This window comes from Aptenodytes forsteri, unplaced genomic scaffold (assembly GCF_000699145.1).
Source record: "Aptenodytes forsteri isolate BGI_AS27 unplaced genomic scaffold, ASM69914v1 Scaffold118, whole genome shotgun sequence".
Taxonomy (NCBI): domain Eukaryota; kingdom Metazoa; phylum Chordata; class Aves; order Sphenisciformes; family Spheniscidae; genus Aptenodytes; species Aptenodytes forsteri.
The window spans coordinates 1,527,904-1,535,772 of NW_008795859.1; positions in this window are offsets into that span (position 1 = coordinate 1,527,904).

Sequence of the window (7,869 nt, forward strand, 5' to 3'; positions counted from 1 at the left end):
GGCGTCCACCCCCCTTACCCCCGCCGCCCGGGGAGCTGTTAGCCTCCGCCACACGTGCCTGCGCTTCCCCGCTGGCCTGCCAGGGCCGCGGTGACAGCAGCCGGTTTGGCTGGTTCCCGAGCCGTGTGCTCGGGCTCATTCCGCTCTTGTATGGCTTCCCTCCCCTCTCCCGCCGCCGCGCCCCCGGTTGGACGGGGCTGGCTGCCCGCTGTGCTCCCGGGGCAGCTGCACTCTGTAAACTCGGAGGCGGCAGGGTGCGGGGTGCAGCATCCCAGGTGGGCTGGGGGCCTCGTCTACCACCGCACAGAGCCCTCGGGTGTCTTCGTGGTTCCTGAGGAGCAGGTAGGGACGTGAGGGTCTTGAATGCGCTCTCTGCTCGAGTCTTACCCTTAGAAGATGTAGCGCTGTGCTTATCGGTGGCTTGAGTGGATGCTTCTGGGGGGAGGGGGTCTGAGAATCTCATGGTAAATGCTGACCTGCAGTTCTCAGCATCCCACATTATATGCTGATACTTTACCTATTGATGATTTGGCTTATAGTTTGCCGTGGCTTTTTTTGGTTTTGTGTCTGCTCCCTATGCCTGTGTTGTTTTCAAAGCTACTGATTTGCAGGGGAGCTGCTCATACTTCGCCCCATGGTTCTGGGTGGCTCAGCCAGAGTTTACTGCCATGTTAATAGCCAACGTTAGACCTGTGGGATCCCCAGGCAAAGGCTATGCTCTAGGCCCCTCCTGCTTTCCGCTATATCACTAGTGCTGCTACCTAAGGCGATTGAGCGTTCTCTTTTCCGTGCCTCAGCTGTCATGGGGCACAAGGTAATTGTTACTGTTACTCACATGTTAATGTGGCTCCTGCTGCATTAAAATCAGGAGTTAGTTTTCATAACATCCTTGTGTATGTGTTTTAAATAATAAAAACAAAAGTCAATGCCACAAAAAATCTCTTCCAAAACATAGCACGGGGAAGAAAATTTAGCCTGTGACTGTGTATGTTCATGATTAAAAATATGACTGTGAAATGAAGACTCTTTCCTCCCCACCCCTTCATCTATTTACCCAGTGTGCTGAATGGGTAGGGTTTTATGGAAGTTCACAGGTTGCTTTGAGATCTTTGAGCAGAAAGATTTTAAAACAGGTGATACTTGTATTAATAAGTAGGAAGAAGAAAGAAAAGAGGTACAAAAGAGGAAATGCCTTTATGCCTGTTGCTTTGCAAAGAATTTTATTTAAAGAACAGAAATATGCATATAATTCTGAAATTAGCAATGTCAGAGTGATTTTTCTTAAGTGTGTGTCTGTGTGCACCTGCTAGAACATGTAACAAGATAGTAAATTAGATACTGCAGTGGAAAAGTAACTCCCCTTCCCCTTAACAGCAGCATATCTTAGTATAAGGAATGTATAACTGTTCAGGTACTGACAAAACTTCTTCATTTACATACTGAATGTAGAATGACTGAAAAATGTCCAGAGGATTATTAGTTCTTGGGTTAAAATTGCAAGATTTCAGGGTTCTCTTCCTGTCCAGTCCTTACACGTGCTAGAAGATTTTCTGTCTGTGCTGAAGTGCACTGAAGCTTTGTCTGTATTGAAGGGAGAGGGATGTGTTGGCTGAAGTGGAAAAGCTTGGAAATGTGACCTCAAATGTCCGTATCTTTAGGGATCAAGAGGGAGATTTTATTTGGCAAACAGAATACTTTTATATAATTTGTATGGTTTCTTTTAAAGAGAATATCTCAACTTTCTAGTGAGGGGCAAAAAAACAGCCATCTTGTATCTTCATCGCAGAGGTGTACTGTAGGAAATAAACAATCTCTTTCCTCGTGTGATTATACTGTAGGAAGGAACAGTGCTCTTATATGCTGATTGCTATGACTTTCTAGAGCTCCTGTGGATTTCCTGTCTGAGCTATAGGCTGTATCTGTTTGTCATCTTCTGAATGTGAATATCCAGGACAGCCTTTATGTATTTAGCTTGGGCAGATTGGATAATTCCTTTAGTGTTCCTCCTCTTATCCTTTTAGCCCTGTTAAAGTTTTTCTTGGGAGTGACTGGGAATATTTCAAAATAGATCTTCCTTCAAAAGAATAGAGCAATCTGTCTTGCCAATATGATGTTTCAAAACTGCTTTTCTTTCTGTCTCTAAAACATTCAGGTCAAATGTTAACTCTGTATGTTGAATACAAGTTTTCTAATGTTTGAACATGATGACCATGAATGAATGCAGCTCTTGTTTAATCTTTTGGCATTCCTTAGGGACTACTGGCTCTGCTGGCATGTATAAAAAGTAACGCACTGGAATCCTTATTGGACTGGCATGTTTAGAAATGCCTCAGATGGATGGTGTTTTGTTATTTAATGAAAGGCAATTATATACTGCATTAGCTGTAATCTCAGCTGCCCTTAGCTGGATGCCAATTTCTGCTGGAGCAACCATTTCGTTCTTCTTGACCAGCAGAACTGAAGCCAGCTCTGTCAGCAGCATGGTCCCCGATGATTTCAAACATCTACTAATATGTCTGTGCTTGTCCAGGTGTCTGTCCTCCACATGCATTTATTTTTGCAGAGTGATGTTGCAGTTGCATGACTTCGAGTGGTACAACTGACCCTTAGAAATACCCATGAATCTGGTATCTAGCTCCTGGCCTCCGAAAGGCTGGAAAGAACTTAGAAGGTGTATCTAAGAACAGACTGTACAAGTTTCTACCTTAGCACCCGCCTAACTGTTTTCCACCTGGAATGGCGCATCAGTTGTTTGTACAAACTCAGACTGAAGGCTGTTGGGTGACTAGTACCATACATTCTTTTAATTTATAACATGCCTTCGCTCTACTGTTTCAACGAGAAACACCATTATAAGCCCTTCAGTTTTCCCAATCGTTATAATCTTACTGTCTGTATTTTAGCTTATTTTGAGGGGAAATGGCAAGGCAAGGCGAGAACCTCGGTATTTGGTAGAGTTAGCTTATCTGACACTCTCGTTCTGCTTCTCTGCTTGGCAGCAGCATCCACTCAATCACAGCAGTATTTATCTAAGTTCTGTATTTGTACTTCTACTTTATTATATGCTAGCCGTATAGCAGTCATGGTGCTAATTTAAAAGGCTAAGAACATGGAGAGCTAAAAAGGGGCTGCTGACTTGATGTTTTCAAAGAGTGTGAAACAGTTACAGTTTCACCCAAGTCTATCAAAATTAAATTCTTACTATAAAAAGCAGCATCTTTGTTTCAGCTGCTTCAGTCGTAATTGTATCAGGGAGAAGCCCTGTGTCTTTGTTTATATGCATTTGGCTTTGAGGCTGACAGGAGATCGTATTTTCCATCTCAAACTTTCATTTAAACTTTAGATCCCAATAACTTAAACTTGATGCTCTACTATTCCAAAATCATAATTGTTATTGTGGACTGAATGCACTTACTGAGATGGCTGAAGTGCGTTATCATCACCAGAAGTCAGTGCAGACAGTCTAACAAATTACTCTTCTTGTTATCAAAATGGAGGGCTTTTGGGAAAGGCAAGAATTTCCTTGCAAAAATGTAGGAAAAGTAGTAAGTATTGATAGTGGGCTTACCAGAAGAGGTGACAATTATTTACTTTCTCGGGTGAAAACCTTCTCTACTTCTCAATCCTTGACTCATTCTGTAGAGAATGATGTGTGCTTAGGAGGATCATGTGCTTTCTGATCTTTTAATAGACTATAGCAGTGACATTTTTATAATGCATGTGTACAGTGGCAACTTGAAGTGTTAGTTTGCATCATATTTTCTTTTTTTTTTTTTTTTTTTTTTTTTTTTTTTTTTTTTTTTTTTTTTTTTTTTTTTTTTTTTTTTTTTTTTTTTTTTTTTTTTTTTTTTTTTTTTTTTTTTTTTTTTTTTTTTTTTTTTTTTTTTTTTTTTTTTTTTTTTTTTTTTTTTTTTTTTTTTTTTTTTTTTTTTTTTTTTTTTTTTTTTTTTTTTTTTTTTTTTTTTTTTTTTTTTTTTTTTTTTTTTTTTTTTTTTTTTTTTTTTTTTTTTTTTTTTTTTTTAAGCTTTTTAACAGCTATCAGCTCTTCCGTATTAATTAAAGATGGGAATCTTTTTAAAAAATTGAACAGACTGTGTTTAGAAATAGCAACATAGATTGAGAAAAAAATACTCACAATATTGCTAGCCCAAAATAATTTTTTACTGTTACAGACATCTTCTCTTATTTGTGCTTCATATTCAGTAGTCTAATTCTTTGTGTTTCAATGGTATTTTTTTTTTAGTGAGAATCTCAAGGCATTTAGGAATCTGAACGAGTATAGCAAGTTATAGAATGGTAAGATGAGGTGTCTTAAAAAATGTCCTTGATGCAGAATTAAAATCCATAAGCAGAGCAGAAGCTTTAATGAATTATCTTTCTCATAGCATTGCTGTAATATCTGACTGGTGGTTTGAGGTCCTAAGCCTCTTACTATCTTTGATCTGATGCATCTTGTTCTTACTATGGTTTCTTAGTTATAGGAATTTACCCTGCCTTTTCCCTTTCCCAAGCATATGCAGAGAGAATCCTGTTTATCCAGTTTGCAGTGAATATCCTGTACTTTCCAAGGCAGACAAACAGCCACGTGTCTTATTTACCAACTTAGCAATGTCACTAAAACCCTCTAATTTTCAGTGGATTTGCGTCTCATAATGGTTGCCTTCCTAACTATATTATATTTAAATTTTATATTATCTCCAAATATGCTGATAACCTGCTGCTACCAAATGTATTGATGGCAATACTTTGGTTTTCCATTTTGCTTCAGAAATTAGTTGGTCTGATCTAAAGTCATTGGGAAAAACTCAAAACTATTTGAATGCAAGTCTCCCTCCTACCGGTTGGCCTACTTCTGGGAAACTTGTAAGAATATAAATTTGTTTGTTTGTTTGTTTTTAAATCTCCTGCCTTTTCTTTAGTTGAAATTACCCAGCAGGTTCAAAATCAAAGGGGAAATACGGATTTGTATGCAGGCTTGGCCGCCATAAAAGCCCTGATGTTGAAAGATAACCTAAAAGTCTTTGGTCCTGAATAATGCTACGGATCTCTGAACTCACATGGAAAACAGTTCAAGTCATCTCCATGATACAGAAATACAGCGTCTGCTATCTATCTCAGTTAAGAAACAAATCTAAAGTTGCTAGTTGAGCTGTAGATTAGCCATTAATGAGGGACAGCATTGTGGGGCGTTTGGACTGATTCCCAAACAACGATTTTGTTTTTTCCCAGTTCCTCTAAGTGTACAAGAAAGTAGGAGTGTCTTCTGAGTTCTTAAGGAAACGGAGATTCACTCTTTGAAGTTGCAGAAAACCAGTAGCTATTTATGGGGATGTCCTTATACTGTGGTGTGATGGTTGCTTGATAGTGGGATGAGTGATGACAAGGCATAGTGTTTGCGTTACAGTGTTGGGACTGTTTTGAATATCCTCTGGATGTCTTTGTTTCACCGAACATACTAGTTGCTTCAGACTAAGTAATGTTTATGTAAACAAATGCCCTCTAAAATAGAGTTGAAAGATTTTTCAGGACTTATGCTGGTGATCATATAGATATGATTCAGTTTGAATAATTTGTCAGCCACTCTTTGTTTCAAGTTCTGTTCATCAAATCAATGACACTGTCAAAAGAGCTATGTCATATGAGTGGGCATACTTCCCAACTTATTATTTTTGTATTTTTATGATAGCAAAGGTAAACTGTATTTTGAGTTAGACTAAAGATGTGCTAAAACTTGCATGCAACCGTAATTTCCTGGAGTAATCCTGGTAGCGATTTTGAAGGCACTTCAGAAGAGCAAAGGATTGCTTTCATTCCATTAGTTTAATAGTTATGCCCAGTTAAAGTAGAGAGAGATGCACTTCTTCAAGAATCTGTCCTTTGTAAAATTCATATTTATGTTAAGAACATGGTATGAGAAACGGAGGCTTTGTGGTTCACGTAGGGTGAGTGTTTGCCTTTGTGGAGAGTATACCTCTCTAGAATTCATATGATAGTTATACTGGATTGGGCTGGAGTGAGCTGAAGTAGAATGTCATAAAAACAATGATCCTATATAAACTAGGGGATGTTCTTGCTTATTTTCTTATTAAATTTTTATTTCCTATACCAGTATTTGTAAACAACAGATCTGAGAGAAAAGTCTGGATTCCTTTTATTTTTTTTCCACCTGATCAGATGAGTTTTAAATGCAGAATTTTTTGTACCTTTAAAAATGAGGTATGAAACACTGATTTGATAGGCACATACCAGGCCATATATTTCAATGCTGGCAGTAAGCAGAGCATCTAGTAAGCCAAATAAATATGATCTGATGGCACTTAGCATGATAAACATTGAATTAAATGATGCATATTATTTTGGTGTCTTTTCTTATCATAGTGATGTACCTGAAGAATATATTCAGATCATCATATTACTTGATTAATTGACATCAAAATCCATGGTTTCTGGGAGAAAAAATAAAACTGAGGTCATGTTTTTAAATGCTCCCATTCTTCTAATTGCTATGTGTTGAATGAGTAATCAAATGTAGACTCCAAAATGCCAACCCTTATTCTATTGAAATCTTAAATTCTTAATTCTATGTATTTTCTGTTTTATATAAAAATTCTTTCTTAAATTCTACTCATTTCAACTTAAATGATACCTGAAGATGCCTCTGCAATCCCACAGTCTCTAATCACTGAACAGTACAGTTAAATTCTTGAGCAAAATTCAGATAATCAGTTTTATTTAAAAAAATTCTTTCTTAAATTCTACTCATTTCAACTTAAATGATACCTGAAGATGCCTCTGCAATCCCACAGTCTCTAATCACTGAACAGTACAGTTAAATTCTTGAGCAACATTCAGATAATCAGTTTTATTTAACAGTGTGACTACTAGAGGCTGTTACATCAGTACCATGATAATTTGCTGTTTATGTGCTTTGTTATCAAATGCCTACAGTGCTTTTTTGCTTGTTTCAGTCTGAACTTGCTCTCATTCAATAAATGCTTTGGAGCTGATAAAACGTGCTGAATTTGCACTAAGTCATGAGCCTTAGGTTCAGAGAGAAGTTCACTTACCATTTCAGTAATTGGCTTCAGTGCGTAAACAAGCAACATTCAGATAATCAGTTTTATTTAACAGTGACTACTACAGAGGCTGTTACATCAGTACCATGATAATTTGCTGTTTATGACTTGCTTTGTTATCAAATGCCTACAGTGCTTTCTGGCTTGTTTCAGTCTGAACTTGCTCTCATTCAATAAATGCTTTGGAGCTGATAAAACGTGCTGAATTTGCACTAAGTCATGAGCCTTAGGTTCAGAGAGAAGTTCACTTACCATTTCAGTAATTGGCTTCAGTGCGTAAGTGCAAAGAGACCTCGATGTGAATTCATAGCTCCAAAATGGTTGTATTTAAGTAGTAAATGGCTAGGAATATGAACTGTGCTGCATCATTACAAGAGAAGTTGTGAAAAGTTAATGCATGAAGGCTTCCAAATCCATCTTTTTGGTTTAACTACTTATTACAGAACTGACTTTGAAGCTTAGTGTGACATTTACAATGGATATTGTGTGCTGTGGAATTATTTCATTGTGAATGTAATCCAATGCTTGCAAAACAGTGATTCAGTCTGTTTGGTTGCTCAATATGAAATATCTCCAATAGACCCAGAACATGGCAGAGGAGGCATCATGTTCAGGAAGACTATTGTTCCAGGATGCGCTCTCCATCATTTATCAGCAGTCCTGGTTAACGGGGGAGGTCCCGGATGACTGGAGGCTTGCCAATGTGACGCCCATCCACAAGAAGGGCCGGAAGGAGGATCCGGGGAACTACAGGCCTGTCAGCCTGACCTCAGTGCCGGGGAAGATTATGGAG